Here is a 25,481-nt window from a genome sequence, read left to right as displayed (position 1 = left end):
TGAGGAATTAGTAAGGACTTCAGAACAATGGGGTCTCTTGGGCTCCAACAGGAACTCAAGTTGCATAAATGGAGCATTTAGTAAAGATGAAAGACACACAGAAAACTGTAAAATTCAAGAGCCTATATTGTAAAACCATAGGAAGGAAATAACATTTATTAAGCACCATATGTATGCCACTGTGATAGGTGCTTTTACATCCTGACAGCTAAATATAACCATAGCATCATTCTCTTTTCTAATCGATGAGGAAACTAGGACTAATAAAAAGGTTAAGACATCTGTTATGGGTCATACAGCTGGCAAACAATCAAAACTGTTAAGTTCAGTCTTGGTGTTGATTTTGGACATAAATGTGCGGGTGTGTCCGTCTTTTAACTTAATCGAGGAGAAATTCTCCAGCATTAATTTATCTTCCCCACTGGTTCCTGGTATCCCACAGTTGCAGCTAAATTCCTTAGAATCCTGAGGGCTTTTATTTTAAAGATTTCAAATCTAAAGTTAGTCACTGAGGTATGGGATGTCTTAAGGGGCTCCTGGGAATTTATTCAAAAAGGAAACATTGCTTAATGAGCTCTACCAGGAAGCCAAGAGCAAGTCCCCACAGGTTGGGGGTATCCCAGGGTTGGGAGTACACTCTGTGGTTTCTGGGGCCCGTGAGGGTGCCACACTAAAACAATACTTTTTTCTTAAACTTTTCTGGCTATATACTCTTTGATTACCTCTTCATATAACAAAGATTTTGTAACATTTACTATAGAGAGAATAAAAAGATAATTCAGTCCTTCTTCTAACAGGATTGATCAAAATTTGATAGTTTATTACTGATAGATTAGAAAAGTTTCTTTTTAGCTTCAAAACTTATTATTATACATGCCCCATCTGTGCATTTACTCCACTCCAAGAACAGGAAACGCTCCAAGCAAAAATGGAGGTCCTGAAAATGAACCTTCTATTTCACAATTCCACCAGGGCCAACTAGAGGCAGACTTACCACATAGATGGAGAAGCTTAAGATTCAGAGCCCCTTCCAAGGCTCAGATGTCGTCTGCAGGAGGAAGCACTGCCCCAGCAAGGAGACAAAGAGCACAGCCTCGGCTGGAAGCATCCCTACATTGGCTTGCAGTGGCATTTGGGCTGCTGGCTGGGCTGTCAGGCTCTGCACAGCGTCCACGTTCTCCTGGCCTAATGACACTTCTTCGAGTGGACCACTGTGAGCATCCTGACCCTTCCTTGCCTTCACTGAGAAGGAGCTGGATCAGGTGCTTGCTGCTCCTTACCATTCTGACCCAGTCTTCCTGGCCACCTGGCCAACTTCCTCCGGCTAAGGGAGAGGGCAGTGAGGACTTGCAACTGGAGTGGATAAGGGCCTGGTGTGTCCCAAGGTTTTGGCTTCAGGCAAGAGATAGCTATTGAACAAGAAACTGCTGAGGCATTTACAGATAGGGCATTACCAATACAAGACTGAACCTAAGGGTCACCTTTCAAGACCATCAATAATAAACACATTTTGATCAACCATGCTAGAAGAAAGCCTGAGTTACTTGTCTATCCTCGCACCAGGAAATATTATAAAATCGTTATCATGTAAAGAGGCAGTCAAAGGGTGTGAAGGCAAAAAGGTAAGGAAACAAACATTATAGAACTGTATCAGGCAGTTAATGAAAATGTTATTTTTCTTGATTTTCTGAAATTTGCCATATTTGTCAGCTTTATAAAATTTCTGATTTGACATGATTTCTTTATTTAATCAAAATAAATTTGCATTCCTGATTTTGCATTCCTTTTTTTAAATTCTCCCAGAAACCCGGACCTGGCCTCAGAACTTCTGCTGTTACAAGCAAGGCCACGCCCAGCACGCTCACGTTCTTGGGGCTGGCGTCTCTTCCATTAGGGATGTGAGGAATAAATGATTGGTTCAGTTTCATGAAAAGAACAGTGGACTGGAGTGGAACTACAGCTCTGTTCCTGGATTAATCTTGTTCTAATTATGTGATCCTGGGCAGGAGACGTTAATGCCCTGTGACCACATTTCCCCTTTAGTAAAATGGGATTCTTAAATAAGAGCTCCTGCTTCTTTGAATGTCTTGCATGTAGTATTATAATATAAATGTTAAAAATCTTTGTGGAAAAAGGCAGCCAACAAGAGGAAAAGAAGCCATTGCTATCACTCCTTACATTTTTCTCTGACTAACAGCAAACTGCCTGAGGTTACAGGTAGCATCTTAGTAAGGCTTGACCACCTCAGTATGCTGTTCCACACCATCCTTGAGACAAATTGAAAGCTGTCATATTTCCTTCTAAACTCCAAATTTCTCCAATGTGTTTATATTGGTGGTGATGACAAGGTTCCCTTTTCCCTTCTTTTCTTTTTCCTCCCTTCCTTCCATCCCTCCTTTCTTCTTTCCTATATGGAAGTAGACGTGGAAACACTCATTTCCCTCCTGCTCCCATTTCTCTTTTTACCTCACTCAGCCCTGCCTCTTCCATATCCTCGTCACCTGTCCACCCCTTCCCACAACCCAATGCCATTTCTCTCTACTTCCTGTCAGATACTGACCTGGTCATCACCCTTTTCCAGCTCTTCCAGAGGCTTGTGAAACATCCTGGAATTGGACTGGTCTTCCAGTCCCCTGGACTGAGCAAGAAATGATGGAAGACTAACAGAGGGTTGGCCTTGTTCAGATTTTGGGAGGGTCCCCTAGTGTCCAGGCCAACAGTCCTTTTTGTTCCTTACTGGTTCCTCACTGGTCACTGATGAGAAAAAAAATCTCCTGACTTGTATCTTCTTCCTTGCCCCTCATCCCACTCCAAGCTCCTTTTGGCTTCTGAAATACGCAGAAAATGAATAGATGAAAAAGGAGAAAACTAATCCATAAAGTCAATGGCTAAGCAGCCACACTTGAATATCTATCTAAGAAAGGAGAATAACACCCTCAAAGTGTCGAAGGGCAAAGACTTGGTGACATTTGGAAATTTTTTGCGTCTCTATAAATTTGCTTCTCAAGGTAAATCATCAGTCTGTCTAGCCCCATTTGTTAACAGTGCATGTAACTCTTAACAGCATTTCAAAAGCATACTTACTCTCAATTTCGCTTCTCATTCGTTTTTATGATGCAAGAGAAATTCAGATTATATAGGCTTTCTTTGTGCCGAGATGGTAATTTTATATCACTGTAGATTAATAGCATTTTTAGTGATATTTGGTATCACTCATTTGTCTCCTATGGTCGTAAAGATATATATTTTTTCTAATTTGGTTTTACCAACAAATAAAAAATAAGGGTCTTTTTTCTGTTGAATGAGCAAAAAAGTTATTCTGATCATGAAGAATTATTCCCTTTTAACATACCCACAATCCACCACCTAATTGTTTTTGTTATTGCAGCAATACAATTTCTACAAGAATGTGTGTGTGTGTGTGTGTGTGTGTGTGTGTGCGTGTGCACCATTTGGTCTGCAAAGGAATTTCTTGTTGTGTTACTTGGACTTCCTTTTGAGTTCTGATTACCGAGTATCCAGCTTATCAGCTCAGAGCCTGCTGATTCAGGCACCCCTGTTTAGGAAGACTTAAACCTTCCCTTTCTTTCTCTTTCACTTTCTTGACCTTAAAATTTTGCAGAATTCTTTGCTTTGTATACATACTGATATTTCCAGAATCCTATTCTGAGAACTGGCCCTGCAGTGCTCACTTGGAGCAAGTACCCATTCCAGGGATGGTTATTACAAAACAGAAAGGCAGTCAGACTTGGTTTAGCTATCAGCTTTTAAGAGCTTCCTCCATCTGCTAAAATGTGCACTGCAAAGTTGCACATAAAATGCTGATTAGTACCTCAGTGCAGATTCCTATAATGATCCACTTTCTCTTGGTTTACATCACACTCTCCTAAGTACCTATTCACCTGTTCTATTGGAAAATTTTAATCATCTCTCTGACATTAGCTTGGCAATTTCAGCGGACACTTCACAATCTTTCAAAGTCTTTCTGCTCCATTTCATTCCTATTTCTTTTCTGCTGCTGTTAATTATTTTTGCAGCCAGCATACGTGTTTGTCAATAATGCATTACATTTTCCATGTGTCAGTTCTTCAGCCCATCAAAGAACCCTGCGTTTTGCATTCTGAATCTATTTTTTCCCCTTTCCTGACACAGCTCATTTTGTTCTGGGCCTGCCTCTACTCCTTGTTCCAAATCCATCAGAAGTTTCATGAAACTTGGCAACTGCAAAGCAGTCCCCAGTTTAATTAGGTCTAATTCTCCACAGAGCATTAAGTTTGGGCCTGCAGCAGGCTGCAAGTTGTCCTAAGGCCCTGGGATTTCCTTGATACCTGAGATGCCTTAAGTGTCCTCACTTTCTGGGGTGCCCACGTCTGGACTGTTGCACAAGGCAGTTCTCCCAGTTCCCAAATCAAGGGCAAAATCACAAGGCCCCCAGGAAGCTTGCAGATCATGAAAACCTCTCATGACTCCATTAGCTCCTAATCCCAAATGTCATGCCTATGCTTAATGAAAAAGGCCTTCTCTTAATGGCCCCTCAAAGAAACACCCAGCATAGTGCTAGGTGCATCCCAAGGCTATATAACGTCAAGGGCTGAGGACCTGCGTGCTCCACAGGCTGCTTTGGGGGCGTGGGATGAGGAGGCTTGTGGCTCATTTTTTTTTTTTTTTTTCCATCAGTACTGTTCTCCCCTCTGTCCCAGCATAACCTACTCTTGGGAATTTTCTAATGGTTACCATTTCCTTTTTCATGAGTAATTTCAAGGGTACCTACAACTTGTCATGATCCTAAGACTCTTCTTTTGTCATGGCCTCTGAGAATTCCCTGGCTAGAACCCTCTCACAGGCCAAGGAAAGGCCATTTTAAGAGAATTCTCTCTGCTTCTCAGAATGATTGTTGTCTTGGTGAAGGGCACATGAAGGGAAGTTTCTTTTCTTGTTTTGCTTTTGTTTGCGATTCCCTCCGGGGTTACACACATCCTGTTCTGATTCACCAGTCCTTGGGGAAATGCTCAGCCTGTGACGGGAAGAGAAGGGACTCAGGCCCGAGCACCATGGGTAGGCAAGAGGTGAACGCAAGGCTCCTCTCGGTCTGGGCTGCCCATTTTGTTTTCTCCTCTCCCCGAGTACGTCATTCCCGTGGACCGGAATCATCCGCGTGCCACACACTGACCCTTGGTAAGATTCCATTTCTTACTTCCCTTCAGTAGGTCCTTAATCTGCCAGCTCCTGATATTTTTAACAGGGTTCTATCGCCTGGGAGCATGCTGGGCATGGTTGGGCAGAGAAAACAGAAGTGCGGGAAACAGGGGTGATAGGAGGAGTAGGAACCCAAACTGAAACTGGGAAACAACAGATTCCTGCATGCCTAAAGATTTTAGGTAATCAGAAATTTCTTTCATTGTTATTCCTTTTCTAATAATCACTACAAATGATCATTTTCTGCTAACTGTCCCACAAAGAACATTGCTTCTTTACTGTTCTGTGTACTCTCTGGCAGCCATGCTAACAATCAAGGATATTGGCAAAGGCAGACAAAGGGAGAAGGGGAATGGGAAAATAATAATTTGGATGCGTATGTGGCCTACATACATAGATATGGGTCTGTGTCCTCTCTATACCTAGATATTCTTGGAAATACCATTCTTGATCTTTGAAGACTGCCTCTAGATGTTATTTTCAAGGAAGAAAGACTTCTGGCAGAGTCTTTAGTGCAGAATAACAAGCAGATGAAACCTTAGTGTGCTACCTCTGGACTCAGTTGCCTTGCATTTGAAGTTGGCAATCTGCAGCAGACCTGGTCACTCCCTGCTTTGCCCACTTAAATAAAAATGAATTGCTAGCTTTGTTCAGTTCACTAACTCCATGGAGCAGGACAGGCTAAACAGAAGTGAATGTATGAGAGCAAATGTTGGCAAACTCTCTGTACTTCTTTACAGGAAAGATCTACAATTAACTGTGCTTTGAGAAAATATTTTCTTGGAATTGTCATAGTAAAGGGTTTTGTTAAGAAAGGTTATCTGAATTTTTAAGAAATGAAAGCTTCCATAAAAATTGGATAACTTTAACCAGTGTTAGTTTCCACCCAGTTTCCACATGTGTAAGCCTGGGATAATCTTACCTGTCTCATGGCTTCTTGGGACTACTTCATATAAAGTTCAGGAGCATACCTGGTACATAATAAGTATTCTATAAATGTTAGCAATTATTATTAAGACCATCAGCTAACAAAAGCCCCAATTGCTCTTATGCCATATAATCCACTTTGGAAAAGTTGCAAACAAATAGCCCATGAACAGTGTGCCATCTGCAGACATGTATTGTTGGCATGAACAGAGTTTAGAAACCTTTCTTTTAGTTGCTATATTTTAAAACTGAAATATTTCCTTTTTTAAAAAAAAAATCCAATATTGCTTTAAAAATGGGAAGATCCACACCAGTTGTGGAAGGCAGCAGTGGGCTAGAACCAAAGAGCCCCTTTAGAGGGCACGTGTTCACCAGTTTGCAAAATCTCCACAGTGCCCTGGTGTCCTCCATGCAGGTTCCTTGGCTCATTTAGCCATTCGCATTTCCTTCTCCTGCCTTATACTTTGCAAAGTACTTTGTTCTATCTTGTTTTACACAAACTATAAGACAAGAGATTAGGCAATATTATCCACATTTTATAGTTGAGGAAACTAATTTAAAAAGGTGGGTTAAGTGACTTGAAAATTATTCCACAGTGAGTGTGTTTCAACTGGGACTAAACTCTAGACCATTCACTTCTTATCCAGGATCATGCTGCTTCCTCAACCCATGTGAAAAAATTCCTCCCTCAAATTCCTTTAGAAACTGTCCTCTGCCAATTGCATTGAGTGTTCTTTGCTGTGATTTAAGCAGCAGTGCAACATGATATGCCAGTTACAAATGGTAGGTTAAAATGTGACCTAAGGTGTTTGAGGCAATGTCCTCTCTATTCTGCTAATAAACAGGGCAGTTTCTAATTATTTGCATGGAGTTTGGCTCCCAAGATAACTCAGTGTCTGTGTGGCTCCATTTCACCTCTACTTATTTCCATTACCTTGCATATTAGCTATGTCATGTTGATGGGCCTGCTGTTTCCCAGGGTGGCTATTATAAATACTGGTGCTATTGTGAAAGCTTTCAGTCTTCTGGAACCTCGTTTGAACTAAGCAAGTTCTCCATAATGACCATTAATGATGTATTGCTTGCATATAAATGTTGGATATTAATCTTTTGTTTACTTTCCCTATGCCATCACACTTTTTAAAGATTCTTTGTAATGTGCCATTAACAGATGACCAGGAGTAGCTTCTTTATTTGTGACTGAGTGATTTTTTAGGTTTCAATTCATTGTGGCAGAGGAAGGCTTGATCTTGGAGCCCTGGCTAATAGATCCACTTCCCCTGGCAGAGATGGGTGCCTAGTGCTCTTGGAAATCACATATCATTAATGCCCAGGTACAAAACCTCACATGAGTCTCTTCTCAAGGCTGCCAAGACTGTCTACTGCCTTATGAGTTTTATGAATTGAAGGCTGGAACTCATCCATCCTAGAAGTCCCTATAAGGTCTAGAATGATTCTAATCACACCTCCTGAAAGAAGGACATCATGGATGCTGGGTGCATTCTGTTCTTTTTTCACAGAAGCTGGATTGGGTCTATGCTATAGTGGATCTGAGAGTTCATATGGTCTGGGTACTTGGATAAGCCCTCTTCTGTTGAGATCCAAATCCCAAGTGCTGGACATGGTACTGGCTGTTTTTCCTGTATTGAACGAGACTGGAAGAAATGTCTGCAGTTTGGTTTAGTCTGACCTTAAGTGATGGGGCCTTAGCATCTGTGTAAGAAATGATGAGATTCCAATGTTCTTCATGGCACAAGGGTTACTGAGTGTGAGCTCTGGAATAAGGCAGATTTGGATTTGAATCTCTGCTCTACCCACCTAATACCTATGAAACTTTAGAAAGGTTTCTTAAACTCTATCTAAGCCTTGGTTTCCCTTATTAAATGGAGAGACTAATGATACCCACTTCATAAGGTTGCTGTGAGATTAAGTGACAAAATGAATATAAAACATTTAGCTCAGAGTCTAGTCCAAAGAAATTGTTCAGTATGCAAAGCACAGGGCTGTAATTATTATTACTATTATTTTAATTATTATGTATGTCCATGCTGGCTTTGGCTGTGTAGAATCCCCTCCTGCCCTTACTTAGCTGAAAGAGAGAGGCTTGGTTTGCTGGGCTGTCAACCAAATGTCTATCACTGTACTATCTATCCTTGTGATCAGAAGTTAGAAATTGCTAGGTTGAGTTATGAGGTGGATGAGGAAATGGACCCGTGCCAAAACAGTAAATTCACCAGAAGTCTTTTATGGTAAGGAATGCACAATAAGACCTATTAGATGCAGACATGCTTATGACATGTAAACTCATGCCTGAGAGTTTCTCATGGGAGAAAGCTGGCACAGACATCAAGGCCACTGAGGCAGGCAAGAGATGGTCAGTGGTTATGAGAAGGTTTGTTAGGTCCATGGTTCCTCTTCAGACCATGCACCATTGTCATGGATGGGCCAGTGTAATTGCCATTGTCCTCCTTCAAACTCTCATCATCTCTCATTTGAAGTTTATGAAAAGCAATTATTATTCTCTGCCTTCATCCTCTTTCTGCTCAAATTCACTCCTCCACAGTGCTGCCAGAATGCTCATCATAGCTCTAATTGTGCCACTTCTCTGCACAATGGTCCTTGCTGGTACCCACTGTTCACACAATTAAATTTGGGGCCAGAACCAAAGGATAATCCTGTAGACCTATGCATATCATTGCCAATCCCTTGTGCCCTGAATCCAAGTGGAGTTGATAGTCCTCCATGAGAAGATAGTGCTCCAAAGAGGCTGAAAAATTCAATGAAGCCTTTTCACTACTCCTTCTAAAGCATTCATCCAGTGAATCAATTAAAGGAAGCTTAAGGGGAAGACACATATGAGATTCCTTTCTTCCCTGCAGATTAAATGTCTTCACAACCGAGGAAATGTTTATGGCTTCATACACCTGAAAAGCTGTTCTATTACTTAAGTTGGTTCTGGAGTCTCCCTGAAGGTTAATTCCCTTTAGAGGGCTTGGGACTCAGCTTTTTCAGTTGATTCCCTTTTCTCCAGAATTAAGTTCCCATCTCTGTTGCCTTAGTGCCTCTAATTACTAGCTTTCCACTTTTTCTTAATGTATACCTATATTAACTGATTGGAATTTTATTTAATTCCTAGGGGAGCCTCAGTTATATATGGCTTTTCACTGCTCCCTAAATAGTCACTTGAATCATGTGCAAATACAAGCTGAGGTTGCTCACCTCCAGATTCTTTAGATTGGCCTTGTGACTCTGTCCTCAAACCCATGAGGCCATGACTAGCAAGCAAGACAGGTCATCTTGACAGAGGTGGAAGGTTCAGCCCCTTCTGTTCTTCCCACACATTTTTTCCATCTCTTAGACTCCACACCAGCAAGCTAGAGAACTCCACCTCTCCCAGGGAGACTTAGGCAATTGGCTGGGAGGGCTGCAGTGGTGGTAATGGGGGCAGGGCCTTCCTCAAGCCAACCAATTTTGCTCCAGACATGGCCATCCTCCTATTAGAATGATTCCATTTCAATACTCAAAACCAAGAAAGAAATGCTATATTAATCTCTTATCTAATATTGATCTCACAAGGAAGGTAGATTGAAACAGGACATTTTTTTTAAAGCAGTGATCACTGTGGGCCCATATTTACTGATTGTCACAAATCAGAAAATCATTGGTCTCTGGTTTTGAATTGAGACAAAACTGCCTTGGCTTATAGCACATGGAAGACCCTGGGAAACTGTCCTCAGGAAGAGCTAACTGTTCCATCACTAGCTATTTCTAAAAAGATTTATTTACCTCAACTTTAAAAAATATTGTGTTTCAAACAATGAAAAGGAGTACTTTAATTCCATATCATGCCAAGCATTTCATGAAGACACAGAGAATAACCATTAATTTTTCTCTATATCAAAGAAGAAGCCCTGTGGGATGGCAAAAATATTCTTCAACTCCTTGCTGGGAATGAGAGTTGAATGGTTCCATAGGCAGGATTTACATTTCTACAATCATTAGCTTCTAAATCCTATCAGTTAAGAGTCCAGCAAAATGTTTGGTTCCTAAAATGATTGACTTATGCCCCAACTCAGTTTTTCAAATACAAAACTATTTTACTTCCATCACCCCTGTTTGTCACTAGAGACGACCTGAGAAATGTCTGCTACAAAAACTTGTACTCAGCAGCATGTTTCTTAAGTTAGCAGTGTGAAAACAAAACATAGAAGTTAGTGATTTCCTACAGCCTCCAAACTGCTTTGTTCTGCCAACAGAAATGTTGCAGCACATTACACCAAAATGTGGACCAGGACCCTTGGGTATTTTACAACCACAAGTTAACAACGGCTGAGTCATTTAATTTAAGGAACATAGCTAGCTAAGCACTAATTTATTTGAGCAAAAATTTTGAGAGCTTTTATCATGCTTGCACAAGATCCAGATTATCTGAAGACTCTGTAAATCCATAAATACCCTCTGACATGATGGACTGTTACAGCTCTTAAAGACTCATTGCTGTCTCTGTTGGCTCAAACGTGTTTCATGTTGAAGCCTCGGAAGATGATTTATATGTCCACCATTCCAAATCACATCTCTATTTAAAACTCACTATCTTGGGAATGAACTTCAAACTATTTTTGCCTGCTGGTATGAAGCATTAAATTCTCCAGCCAAGAGAGTCTTATGAGCACCCAGATTCCCTAAACTCACATCTGTACACACCTGCAACCAAATCTCTTCCCTTTTTCTTCTCCCGGGGGGATGGAACTCACCTTAGTAGATGAGTCTTTTAGTCTCGGCCCTACCACTTAACTCCAACTTGACCTGAGTCACATAAATCACTTAATCTTTTGGAGAGATGAGTATTGGAATGACGAGTCAAAGGTTATCTATTAAGTTTTTGCTCATGATCAGAAGGAGAAGCAGGGTAGTTCTGCCTCATTAAAAGACACAGAAGATAGCTTCAAGAAGGCAGGCATGATAAGAGACATGATGTGGGAGAGAAATGTTAAAGAGAATGAGGACTCTGAAAAGGACCTTGGGTTCTGATCTCTCCCTTACTCCCCATATCCCATAGTTCATTCAGTCTTGTCGATCCTTCCTCCACAGTGCCTCTCAAACCCAACCCCTACTCTATGCTCCTTCTGCTGCACTCTCAGTTCAGGCCATCAACATCTCTCCCCAGGACTATTTGTTTTCTGTTTTCTCCACATTGCTGAGAGAAATATCCCTCATATCAATGGCAAACCCGGCCCTCCACAATTGGAAGGCATTTCTTCCACTATTCAGGCCGATCTGAGTAGGTTTCCCTGTTCTCATTGCCACCGATTTCCTACAAGCACAAAATTTTCCACTGGCCACCATCAGACCTCCTGTCATTTCCTGAAAATAACCTCTGCTCATTCCTGTCTCTCTGTTTGTAACTTCTCACATCTCTGCCTTCACTGTTGAAGTCCTATGCTCCCCTGAAGCCCTTTTCCACTCACCCTATGAGAATTCATAGCTCCTGCCTCATATGTCATATCCTCAAAGCACTGTCTCTTAAGCATAATTTGTGAACCTCTGCCTTTCCCCTGACTGTAAACACTGTGACGGCAGGAATCACATCACCCAGCACTTAGGAGGACCCTGCACATAACCGATGCTTAGTGTGATCACTGAATGAATGCGTATATGTACACAGGCAAGTGGATTTGGCATTTGACTTTTGAGAGAGGATAGTCAATGGAGTTAAAGAGACAGAACTCAGAATTCAAGGCAGTAAAGTGAAAAAGGGTGATGAGAATATAGGTCTCTCACAAAATGATAACATGAAAATATGATATGCATGTATGGAGTATTCTCATGTATTACTGGCTCCCCTCTCCCTATTTCTTTTCTGTCTACAGCCTAGAAAAATTCCATTTCTCATCATCCTCTTATCCAGCACTGAAAAGCTAGCTATAGTAAGGTCTTGGCCAATGTCTAAGCCTCACAAATCTCAGATTTGTTTAGTTAATGGCATCAACACTGAAACATTTCTATGTATGGTTTTGTTTCTGCCTCATTCTGCATAACTGCTGGGGCTTTCAATCAGCTTTTTTCAATCAACTGTTTTTCAATCTTTTTTATCTTCAGAACATTTTGGAATTCCTCGAGGTCAATTCAAATCTCATATTTTTACTACATTTCCTATTTTTCCTATGTATTATAATGTATTTTACTGTCAACTTAGAAAATTAATTCCAACATCTGATATATTTATATTCATTCAGGCTCATCTGAGTAGGCTCCTCTATTCTCATTGCCACCAATTTCCTACAAGTACAAAACTTGTCCACTCTTATCACCCCTCATCCACAGGTTGAGACTGTGCAGATACTCTGCTCTCAAAGGTCCTTCAAATGGCCCTGGCAACATCCCTGAGATCAGAACCTGGAGGAATCCTGACTGATTTCCTTCCTGATAGCCAACATTTGCCCTCAGGATCCATCTCCCCACTTCCCTTGTCATTATGCCCACACATGCCATGATAGTGATGACCCAACTCTCACTCCACCCAACAACTACTGGGTCAATTGCCATGCAACTCTCATCACTTAGTGTCACCAACCCAGCCTCTAAAATCATCCTTGATTTACTTTCTCACACCCACCACACAGGTGCCCCTGTTTATCCCAAGGGATTCTCATCCCTTGGAGAGGAGACTCCTCAATGATAGAGAACTGTGTACCAATCTAATTCTCTTCCTCACCATTTGGACATTCCCCCCAACACTGTGCCATCTTCCAAGCCTCTTTTCCTCTTAGATACTTCCTGATGCTTTTCCACAATTCCCCAAAGAGAGCCTCATTTCCCTCTCCCTCTCTCTACACCTCTAGTTCATTTACCTTGTCTACAGTGTTACTATTATTTGTAATACTAGCTAAAAATTGTTGAGTTCTTACTATAAGCCAGGCAATGTGCTTGTTACAATGTTATCTCATTTACTCCACATTATAGCCTTATGAGGAAAATACTATTTTCATGCCTATGTTATAGAGTGGAGAACCGAGGCTTAAAGAGATGAAATAACTTACCCAACTCTACAACAGAGATTGTTGTAGAAAGATAGAAAGTTAGAAAATGGAGGCAGGAGTTAGACCCATTCACTTTTTTTTTATCCATTGTGTTTTAATGCCTTGCTCGTGAAAGCCAGGTGCAACTCACTGATTGCACATACAGCAGGGCAGGACAAGACAGAGATGCTAACATCTGGCATCCAATCCACCGAGTACCAGACAGCCTCTCTGGTGGAGCACCTAGTGACGGCTGCCATGCAAATGACCTTTCTCCACACCTGCTCAGGCTACTTGTATCTAGGGGCCTCCCTGGAACCTTGGCTTATTCTGGTCTGATCTGCTCTTCCAGCAAACCCCACCCTCAGGGCAGGGGACACACAAACTGGCACTGACCAGTAAGCAGCCACCTGTAACCCAATCTGCCCTTGGAGAAGCAGCAACAACCACACACTTCATAAGATCTCTTTCCTCCACACACTTTTCCCTTATGCTTCCTAAAAACATGTAACCACCACCCTCATTCTCCTGCTCTTGCCTGCAACTTTTGCTTGTACTGCTTACCAAGAACTGATGGGGGAAAAATGTAAAAATTGAATCCAGATGCAAAAGAGATTCTCTGCATATTCTTCCCTGACAACTTTTCCTGCCCTTAGCTTAAATAGACTATTTTCTTAAATGTTTAATTTTTACCTCCCCAGAGAAATCTTTTTCTGAAATACTTCAAGAATGAAGAAAACATGAAGCATTATTGTAGCATCTTCATCAATTCTGCATATGATGTAATGAGACAAACACCAGACTGGTTTTAGCTCCAGCTCAGTTGTTGAACTCCAGAAATTAGGCCATTTCCACACGGTAAAACCCAAGCACCACCACCTACTGCCACCAGCCAGAAGGATTTTTGAAGAGCAAAGGTGACTATTATGATTCTGAATTTTGAAAAACTACTTTTCTGTTGCTGTCCTCAGAACTTCTTGTAACTAATATAGAGCTTTAAAAGCTAAACTTTATTCTTTTCTAAATATCTTCTATTTTTTTCCACCAACTTAATATTGTTCATTAATAGAGTTCAGCACATAAACCACACTACCTGGAGATGTGCCATTGCTATGGGGCTTTCAAGTCGTTCTCTCACCACCTTTCATTTGAAATAAGAGTATCTGGACATCCAAACCTGCCGTCTGCTTCCTCTGCACTGTAACAGGTGGAAATGGAACAGAGATGGTTAAGCTTTGAGGGCGGGAGACGTCCAGGGAAGAGCATGTCTGGGTGCACTGGGCGGCATGATGGAACTGGCTGGTTCCGGAAGAAGGGAAAGAGTGGATGGGAGGAGGCAGAAGGTCCCAGGCAAGCGATGGTGGTGGCAAGGGACTCCTGGTCCTTGCCCTCTCCCCAGAGTCCAGGGTCCATCCTCTCCTTGCCGCCCCGCACCCCCCACCCCCCACCAGGACTACCCATTCTCTTTTTTATGTTTTCCCTCTTCCCCTACTAATCAGCTCCCTGCCACTCTCTTTTACTCCATCTGTGGCTGCACTAAGTCTCTCTTTTTCCTTCTCGCAGACCTCAGCTTCTGCCTTTACTCCTGGCTCCAAGGGTTGCTGTCGTTAAAAGCTGCGGGCTTTGGAGATATGACTGAATTTCTGCTTTATTAAAGAGGGAATAGGAGGTTTGGTGAGCCTCTAGCAGGTGAAGCTTGAAATGGGAACTCGCGGATTGTCTTCTGGGTGTGATCCTCATTCACTACACATCTGAACAAGGCGGTTAATGCCCCATGCCACATAGCTGCCCTTTTGCAGTGAAGGTAAGCCTGTAGAGGGCTTAATTTTTAGTAAAGGTCTGGAAGATTTATCTGGCCTTGGTTTGTGTAGCAAATAGGAGGGAATAGAAGGTAAGCTTTGTGTGAGCAGCTGCCTTGTCAATCTTGGACTCAATTCTATTCCCAGCCTCAACTCCAAGCATGGGCTAGTTGTTCAATTAGAAGTTACTGGATGGAGGAATGAAGGAATGGACAAATGATGCTGTCTGGAAAAAAGAAGGAAGAGAACGTGGAAGCAAAGGATTCCTTGTTGGAAAACCGTACAGGCAGTGAAGAGTTCCAGTCTTTCCCAGTCACTGCCACTGCCGCCCAGCGCACAGAAAAGCCACACTGCTGGCGGCTGCTCCCCAGAGTTAGGACTCTGCACAGAAGGTCTAAATGCGTAAAAGCAGGCTGCACTGCTCAGTGGCTTAAGATAAATATTCATACTTAATATTGGTTCTAGGGTATGAATTTTTAGACTGTAATTCTTTTAAATTTATTATAGTTCTAAACTTAATCGGGTGAAAATATATATTGGTGGGGGAGGGGATGCAATTACCCAATTATCAAAGCTACGATGAATCCTAGAAGGGACACTAAAACTATCTTTAAGTACTGAAAGGATTTTATTACAGTAACTCTTAAAACAATAGCTAATGTTATGTGTTCCTCAGCCTTTTGTTATTTTTTAAACAATAGAAAAGGAGCCCCATCATTTTCATACAGATAGCAGAATTGCATTTATGAAGAAAGAAACAAAAAAGGACTCTGTGCCAACAAATTCTCCTCACAGCCCCGCCACCTAAAATCTCTTTTTCTTTGAACATTAAGGAAAAGGGGAAGTGGGGGCAGCAAGAGAAACTCTAGTGAGATTACAGACAATGACATGGAGATGTGGGAACTAGCATTAAAAATATGTTGGTGTTTTCTCAAACAGGGAGTGCTGACAAGTATAATCCTATTACTAAAATCACATCAGCAATGAGATAAATGAAATAAAAACATGATCTCGTGCAACCAGTGTGGTTATTTGTCCACTGCCTCTCCTTGCGTTGTATCAATCTGTCTGGAAAAAAAAATGAGACAATAGAAAACAATGTTAAGGAGGCCTTTAAAACACATCATTGAGATTACAGCACCTTTTAAAATAAACAGCACTGAATACCAACACAGGTAAAATGTCATTGTGAGACTGAGATCGGATATTCAACGGCGTGCTTTATGGCCTTCCAGTGTGTGATAAAATCTGTTCACCAGATGTACTATATATCTCCTGTGTAGCATACTTGAGCATCCTGTAGGCCTGAGGCCCATTTATTTCATGTAATTGCCTTTCCAGTGCACACCTTAGGGCACCCTAATTCTCCATTTTATTTCAGGCACTGTACAGGGTACCATCTGGTAGTTTTAAACTCATCCCATTTTATTGCTCTACTGCAGTGACTATATTCAGTGTACTGCAGGCTTTCAGTGGAGACAGAATTCTTACTACCAGCTATTTATTTTTTCCTGAAATAAAGTAGCCTTGAACTATCAACATGCAGGATCACATGTACATCATCACTGGTCCATACGAGCTAGACAAATGTTCCCAGGCAACCTGCAGACTCGAAGCAGTTCTGAATTGCTTCATGCACAGCTGTTAACTTACAGAATTGGGATTCTAAATTCTTCGCCTACTTCTGCAAGTAATGATATCTTTTTAGTATCTCGTTTGTATTATTTCAGTTCAGATGAGCACAAAAATAAATGCGTTCCATCACATCTGGAAAAGTACCTCAGAGAAATTGCTTAATATATAAAGCTGCACACCTCATTACGAGGTTCGTCACTCATTTCAAACCCAACCTTACCTCTGTCCCTCATCAACGCGGCTTTTGTTTCACTGTTGTTTTTGTCAAACTGTTAAGTCATTTTTCAAGGGAATTTGCAAGATCTTGAAAAGGCAAGTTTGGAAATAATACACCTGGCAGGAGGAAAATAAATCTCAGAACCATGGAGCTTTCCTGTAGCAGGTCCCCAATGAGAGTGCCTTACCCCAACTTGTGCACAAATTAGTTAGGAAGTAACTCTGCTCTCCCTGACTGTAGCAGGTCCCTGATGAGAGTGCCTTACCCCAACTTGTGCACAAATTAGTTAGGAAGTAACTCTGCTCTCCCTGAGAATTCATCTCCTGCCTCAGACCAGCACACCCCACCGATGCGCCCACACAGCTGGGCAAGCTACTTTAACAAAGGGTCCCTGATAGGCAAATAACGCACACCCAGCTGCACGGTTCAAAATGAGTCATTGCTCACCTGCTGGTCCCCGCCTCTCCAAATCCCTCTTACTGCACGTGATACGTATTCCCCCTTCTCCTCGCCCTTTCCTCCCCTTCCAACGGCTCTATCTGCCAGCTTCTGGAATGGCAATGAAAGGCTGCAACAAGAAGGGGCCATGAGGGCTGGTGGGACTAGGTGAGTGATGAGTTGGCTTAACAGCCACTGCTGCCTCCTGACATGTGTTGTCTCTGCGTTGCCTGGGGAGATGACCAGTCTTTGGCCTGAGATACAGGAAGACTTTCAGTGTACAATCTGCTACCTGGCGCCAATGACCTGTGTTAATAAGCAGACCAATCAGGAAACACTAACGTTACAACAGGCACCTCGGCCCTTCATTACAGCAATGGGTGATAACAGCCCAACTACAGTTGGAGAGGGAAGAAAATTTAAGGTGGAAAAAGGCTGGCTATAGACCCATTTGGAGCAGATTCTTTACATGTTTTACATTCATGTCAATGACAAATGCAGCTAAGTGTGCCTGGTTGTAGCTGTCTGCTGTGATCTAAAGCCTGTTTGAATGAAAAGAATAACACCCTCTGTTATTTACTGTTGGAAACAGAGTTTACTTTGCTGTCTTTAACCTCAGCAGAAATCAGAAATGCCGGTTTGAGAGCAAACTGATGAGTTCTAGGTAACAGAGCAGAGTCATTGGTTGGTGTCTTGTAAATCAGTAGGAGAAGACCAGTGACCAAATAGATTCATATTTATTTTCCTGGAGTTCCACACACCCCCAAACCCCTTCTTTGGCTCTCAGGCAATCTCATTCTATAAAAATGTTAATGCTGGTCTGATTATGAAGGGTAATTTTTTTCCCCCATGGCTCTGTCAAACATATCTTTTCAATTATTAAATGTGCATCTTGGGCTCCAAGAACAGTCTTGTTGAACAAAGCAACCGCAAATCCAACTAACCTTTGAAGAATGAGAGTGTCAAAGTATAAGCAGATGTTTTAATTTGCACAAGGCTGGAGTTTTTTGGATACCAAATATTCCTAAAATAGCTATTGTATCTAGACAGTAGAAGAAAGATACACTCAGAAATGACCTACAAATAACTCAGTTACAGTGACGTCTCCTTCAGCAGAAGCGATATTGGAAGTGTTGTTAAGAAAGCTATATGTTAATCAGCATCTAATGAGAAACTATCATAATTCTATAATCATAATATATGAGAAGAAAACAAGAGCATTTCAGAATTTACAAGTACACACGCACACACACATGCAGTCTTTGTAAAATCCATAGGTAAATATTGGGAAAAGTTAAAGGGCTCAAGCTATCCGTCACATAGGCATTAAAGGTTTCTAAAATTATTTAGGGGAAGTATGCGATTTAAAAAAAAGAAGGAAACATTTTGGCCATGAAATGATAGCATTGTGTTGTCTAGCTAGTTGAACTTGCATTGCTTTGGGGAAATGTTAGCACCTATTTTTTTCACAAGTGGATATATGTAAGATGGATTTATGTTAGACATAAGGAAAAATGTTCTGACTTTCAGAAGAGCTGTGAGAGGCCCAAATAATTTAACCCAGAAGCCTGTGGAATTTACCTGCTGGAGATTCTTAGCAGCAGACAGTTTCAGAGTGGTTTGCAGAGAACAGAATGAGCTCATCAAGAGTTTTCTAGTCCTCCTGTTTGCTCACACACCTGAGGACAGGCTAGCAGTCCAGCAGCTATCTGCCCAGCAAGGACTCTGTCCTACCCTCCTCTGAATCCATCCTCATCTTAAGCTGTAGCCATTGGTTACCAGAACCTCTTGATTACGAAGGTTAAGCTAAAGCACTCTCACGCATTGTTGGTGATAGATGGAAGAGGGGGAGTGTAAATTGGTACAATCTCTGTGGTGGCTAATCTGCCCAAATGTACCAAAATTAAAAGTGCACCTACCCTGTCACCTTGCAGTTACATTTCCAGGACTTTATCTTATTCATCTATTCACGTGTTACAGAATGACCCATGCAGTAGTGATTATTACAGCAATGTTTGTAATTATTGCAAATAATTGGAAACTACCCCAATATGCATCAAAAGAAAACTGATTAAATTATGTTACATACGTGTTTTTAAAAAAGACAGTTCTATGTCTTTGTAAAAAAGGATCTCTAAGGTACTGACATGTGAAACTAGGGAGGTTCAGAATACCATGTATAATATGTTACTGTTTGTGTTTTATAAAAAGGAGAGAGAGACACTTTCATGGTATAAAAAAATTTAACTTTTGCACTATTGTTTGAAATTGGTATTACATGTAGGCAATGCCTATTAAAATTAAATAAAGTGAAATAAAATAAATGATGAGGGGGAAATAAGAGAAACCTTTCCCAGACCCAAATCCCCAAATAAAGCAGAGGGTTTATTCTGTCTTATTCCTGCTTTCCCCACTGTCCTTGTCAAGAAGCTGCCAGGGTAAGATGGCCATCCAGGTGGGGGGACAGCCTGTGTGACTCTGACTTTCTCTTTTCCTTCCTGCAGCTGTAAATTTCAGAAGAGAGAAGAAAGGAAGAAGGAGGTAGAGTCTGGTGAGAGGGCACCAGAGAACATTTCCTTACTTCACAATTTGCAATGGCCTAGGTGGGAACTGAGTAGAATAATGTGTCTCTGCCTGGGACTTTGCCTGAGGTTCTGGCTAGGACCAAGGGAAAACGCAAGAAGGGCCGATGGTCCAGAGGTGGCCAATTTCATTGAGGAAATGTGGCGCCCCTCTCTGCCTGGGCCCCAAGGCCACAGGGTTAGCGTTCAGCCCACCCATCAGGGTTCCCCTTACTAAGGCCTCTGCCAGGAAGACCTGGTGGAAACATGACTCGGTAACATTAATTCTGGAAAGTCTCATCTAGAACTCTCTGCAAATTATTTGAAAACACCATTGTGGAACTGTTTGAAGAATCAAGCATCTGTATTTAACATGACTGCTGATTGCAGCAGTCGGAATATTAGACTCAACAAATATGGGTCTACATCTGAGACATGAGAGACCCTGGCAAATGGTTTAACCTCTCCGTGCCTCAGTTTCATCATAGGGGATAATATATCTACCTCACTGAATGAATGTGAGGCTCCGTTGATATAATTTACTCAGAAGTCCACACAGCACCAAGTACATAGACAGCACTCAACAAACAGTGACCATTGGTATCTTTTGCTAAAATATTTGCAACCTCCGCCACTTCAATTCATCTACAGCGGGCTTCTTCACTGATAAGGAGGAGCCCTCCAGTGGGGTCATGGGGCCCTCAGCCCATTGCTGATACGAGGCAGTTAAATCAGAGCTACTTCTTGGCCTGATCTAAAAAGTCAAGACTCAGTCCACAAAAGGCCAGAATCACTGTGACAGCAACTGTTTAACACTTCAAATATTATCTTCTTCCACCTTAAAATAACCTGCTTAAAAGAGGGGAAAGTTGGTTCCAGGCTCCAACTCCTGAGATTTTTATTTAAAGAAAACCCCATCTTTACTTGCAGCTGAGAAGCTGAAGATTAAAAATTAGCCAGTGTATAGTAGCTGAGCAGTAACAATTTTTCATAAAGGATTTTACTATACATTTGGGATTATAATTTCAATATTATGCAAATACATTTTATGAATCTGTAATAGAGAATGTGTACTGGCGTTAATGTGTATTAGCTGGTGAGCACAAAAAGGCTTCAAATGAGCCATTTTGGTGTCTGCTTTCAACATGTATTATGAATAATAAGTAAAAGGGTCTGGTTTAGAACAAATAATATAAAATCTGAATTCCTCTTGATGTACACCAGTGACACAGCCCGACACAACTCCCAAGGAATTCTTTCATCAGACACAATTAAAAACTGGCTCTCAACCAATATATTCCTGTTTATAGCTGCTCTTCTTGAATGGGATGTAAAAAGTAAAATAAATGCATTTAATAGGAAAAGGGGATAACTTTTCCCTGTTGTTCAAAATCAAGCATTAACCAGATGAGTGAGTTAAAAGGGCATGACCCCTTAGAAGTCAAGATAGTAGGACACTTTTTAGAGGATATGAGTATTAAAAAATGAAGACATCTAAACAGGGTAATAAAACTTGTGGCATATTTCAAATTACTGGAAGTAACAAATTTAATGCCTTGAATACAAAGTAGTTAATGCAACATAATTGTGTTCATCCAGAGATATTTAAATGCCATGTCAATAACATTTCTTCAAAGTAAGCTACAAACCTTGTGACCAAATATGAGGGCCCAGATTGAAAGCTATCTGACGTGTGTCCTCTTTCAACCCCATCAGCCTGCTTTCATGATTATAGGGATAAACTGTATTGATTAAAATGCTCAAAAGCTAGTGTGAGGCTCTTTATAAATGCCGATTCCTGAGCCAAACAGTTCTCCTGGCCTCCTTGTGATAGCCTCTAAAACACTGTTTCTTTGCTTTTATTTTCACTTTTCAATTTTGCTTGATAACAAAGCAAAACTAAACAATGTCATATCTATTAAAGACAGTAACATTATTTTAGAAATAATCCAAAATTTATATTTGTGTATATTTAGTTAGGACCTTGGAGGTCTACTGATCCTGTTTCTTGAATTTGTTAACACTTGCCCTGTTATCTGACAGTATGAGGAAGGGGGCTGGGGACAGGGGTCACAGGAACATGGGGCAGTCTGGAGGAAGGCGAGATTGCACTATCCAATGATTATGGGCTAGATATTCAGCTGAGGAAGAAGAATGCAAAGATTCTCTCTCTCTCAAACAGCCATCTTTAACACAGATTCCTTTAATTACCTTTAAGATAATAATAAAAATATTCAAAATGCATTGAATTTTTACTTTGTTAATTGTAAGTGTCATGATAATATACATGATCTCAATTGAATCTCCCAACAATCTTACAAAGTAGGTTTTATAATCCCCATGTGATGGTTAAAAAATCTGGAATTTAAAAAGGTAAGTAATTTGAACAAAATCACACAGCTATGTCTATCTAATATGGCAACCCCAATTCTCATCCACTCTATACATGTGCCCATTATCAAAATAATGGACGTGGTTTTGGATTTGTTTATCATGTAAGTTATAGCAATGGTGTATGGTCATTCAACCTGACATGGGCCATAAAAATACCAAAGTCTGATCTAATTTCAACCAGTACTTGTCCAAATTGCTACAGTTGGATACTGTTTTCCATTTGCCCTGACATTTCTCCATTTAGATGAAGGTCTGTGGAAGGAAAGATGGATACAGTGAGAGGGTCTATCCAAGAACTGAATAAACAAATTATGTGTTCACGGTTCTCCAATTCAAATCCAAAAGAAAGGTCACTGACTACCTGCAGAAGCTTTGGTTTCTGTCCTTGGGTCCTTACAATTCCAGAAAGATCCAAATTATAGCTTATTAGTAGCAAGGCAGCACTTCCAAGTATTAATTTACAATCAATATTGGAAGAACCTGAGTATCCTGTGTCCTAATTTGAGAACAAACTATTTGCTATATAGAGATAAGACTCATACTCTAAGATGACTTATCAGTAGGTAAAATACGAAGTGCTGAATTATAAAACCTTGACGTACAGTGGAGCAGGCCTGAGAAACCAAGTAGCACATTGTCTTGCGATAATATTCCCAGCACTATTTGCTGAGCCTTTTCTGTGCACTTGGCCTTTTGTACAATCTCACTTAACCTTCACAGCACCCTGTAAGGTAAATATTATTATCCTTATTTTACAGATGAATAAATTGAAGATTCTGTAAAGTAAATTGTCGAAGGTCACACAGTTAATAAGTTGTTGAATGAGGATTTAATTCCAGGTCTGCTTGATTTCAACGTGCATGACGAAGAGGGAGAGAACAAAGAGAAAATAATGACTTTTTAAAAATGGATATCAATTTTCTGAAATCCCATAACAAGTCTCACCTTCCTTGTGGCCCTTATCAGACTATGCTTTATTATTCCTGTGTTTCTTATATCCCCCTTACTGAATTATAAGCTATTCTATTTGAGAGAAGGGACCACATGCAAACCATTTTTGAGCCCTTCAAAGGGCCTTGTTCAGTGTCTGGAACAAAGTAGATAGTCAACATATACTCCATTTATTTATGAAGCATTTACTCTGTGTCCAAGCCCAGAAAAGAAGACAAGTTGTGCCCTCCCGGAGCTTCAGGGCAGTCCACTGGGCATGGAAGTGCCATGATAGGGTAAGCAAGGGCTTCCCGAGATGTCCTCTGAACTATTCCTGATGCATCAGTAAGAGCCAAGCAAAGAGAAGGGGGAGGCGCCATAAAGCAGAGGGAAGAAGGATGTACAAAGGCTGCCAGACAAGAGATAAGCGCATGGCCTGTTCCAGTGATTACAGTTCATCCGGAGCTTAGAGTTCCTGTGATGGGTGAGGTTGCTGCTGTGGGGAGAAGCGGGGAGGGCAAGAGGGAACCCATAAGAGGGGAGGTGGAGAGGTGTCTGGTGTGAGGCTCAGAAGGGCTGCGTGTACTCTTTACATGTTGTATTTTGTCCTGACCATTCTGGGGATACTTTTCAGCAGAGGAAAGGTAAGACAAGACATTTTAGAAAAATTAGCTTAAATTGTAGAAAACAAACTGGAAGGGTACAACTGATGGCAGGAAGCAGGAAAGAAAAAACCAAGGAAATGATCCCTAAGGCCTGTGAGCAGGGGGGGGGGGGGGCTCTTGCCATCTGGGTAAAAGGCCATTTTGTATATAATTTAAGAGACACACAAACATATCCTTAAACCCCACCTCCCCCATCATTTTTCCTCTCGTCACTAATTTGTGGGTGCCCATGGACTAAAATACTGAAGGAATCATCACGTTGAAAGTCTTTGTGCTTATAAACCAGGTGTAGTTCTCAGAGATTTAATTAGAGCTGTGTTGAGGCACTTTTTATCTTAACAATCTCTCTGCAGGCAGAGGTAACAGAATAGCAGGAATCAATATAAACAACCTAAGAGGAATACCTCAGAAAGAAAGAAAGATTATTTTTGCTGATGCACATTTTTAATTTTGAAAAATCATGAAGATCTCCATTAGGAAATCATTCTTTCTTGGCGATGTGTTGCATGCTCAACAAATAGAAGGTAAATATGCTAAAATTGGTGTCTTTTCCATGAAAACCACATAACTATAAAAGCTCTTTGTTTTCACCTAACTGCCAAAAACATTTGTATAGGCAATTTCAGTAAACATTTGGAGAATTGGAAGTGCTTTTTCCTCCACATATGGTTTTTTTATGAAGAGGTAATTTTTATCTATGTTGTACTCAATTGAATATTTATAAGTCTGTTTGGCCTCAAAAGTACCTGATTTCCGCCCCCCCCCCAAATACAATTGCCCTGTAAAGCTAAAGTGAGATTTATTCAGTTACCCTTTAAGAACCTCACAAGTTATTTTCATTTTCTCCCTCTGAATTCCTTCCCAGTACAATCCTAAATTTGTCTAATTTGCTGTGTTATTGCAATTAGTCTATTCTCTCTTAGTTACACAAATACTAGCCTTATAAGTTTGAAGCTGTAAATCATTCATCCATTAAAAATGCCATTTCCTTGTACTGCAAATTCGATTCATTTAGAAGAGAAAAACTGTGGCATGGAACAGAATTATGCAATGTCATGGACACATTAACATTTGGATCAGAATTTTACATTGTGTTAGCCAATAAACAGTATAAATGGTTCAGATTTGCAATAAATAATTGTCTATTAATAGTCTGGCATGCTGTAGCAAATTACAGTCTCACTTCAGTAAGCACAGCTGTAGGTAGGCTCCAAGGTTGGAGGGAAGCAAATGCCACAATTGGTTTGAATGGAAAGAGCCTGTCGTGCAGGTTTGCTGTGCAGCGTTCTCTCCAGCAACCGGAAGCACGGCTGTGGATTAAATGCCCATGTTTGTACAGGCAGGAGGAGAACACCATGGGTTCTCATTGTAGCTGGAACATTAGATGCCAGGATGCAGCCCTTCGCTATAAAGCCTGTAGGAAACAAAGATGCTGAACCCAAGGTGACATATTTTATTTACCAGAAAAGTGCTCCTGGAGTATATGACCAAATTCGACAGCCCCATAGGAAATAAGCCTGTAGCTGGATCAGCCGTAGCTTTGTCTATTGTTTATGGGGCCACAGAGAGACCAGCGGAAAATCAGGCTCTCCCAGAGCCTGCTTTTGGTGTAGGTGTGATTCAAGCCTTCCTCCCCTCTCCTCCACCAGAATCTTCCTCACTAGCCAACTGAGGAACAAAAAATGAATGCCATTTTCACT

The 25,481-nt window shown here is 41.1% G+C and overlaps 2 long non-coding RNA genes across 4 annotated transcripts; one reads left to right on the top strand and one right to left on the bottom strand.

The window, feature by feature from the left end:
• Positions 1-5,065: 5,065 nt before the first annotated feature.
• LOC119544615 lies at positions 5,066-21,979 on the top strand. Of its 3 annotated transcripts, none has more exons than XR_005218876.1 (4): positions 5,066-5,175; positions 13,844-14,059; positions 14,706-14,946; positions 19,736-21,979. It is a non-coding gene; the product is annotated as an uncharacterized LOC119544615 (long non-coding RNA). The 3 variants fall into 3 exon arrangements; XR_005218877.1 differs by lacking the exon at positions 19,736-21,979 and adding an exon at positions 15,089-15,926; XR_005218875.1 differs by lacking the exon at positions 19,736-21,979 and having other exon boundaries at positions 14,706-15,926.
• LOC119544616 lies at positions 15,656-17,435 on the bottom strand. The gene is made up of 3 exons (XR_005218878.1): positions 17,241-17,435; positions 16,797-16,909; positions 15,656-16,009 (listed from the first exon to the last, which is right to left on the bottom strand). It is a non-coding gene; the product is annotated as an uncharacterized LOC119544616 (long non-coding RNA).
• Positions 21,980-25,481: the final 3,502 nt, after the last annotated feature.

This window comes from Choloepus didactylus, chromosome 9 (genome assembly GCF_015220235.1).
Source record: "Choloepus didactylus isolate mChoDid1 chromosome 9, mChoDid1.pri, whole genome shotgun sequence".
Classification (NCBI taxonomy): Eukaryota; Metazoa; Chordata; class Mammalia; order Pilosa; family Megalonychidae; genus Choloepus; species Choloepus didactylus.
Note: the sequence above shows the minus strand (reverse complement) of the source record. Positions and strands in the feature narration are given on the sequence as shown.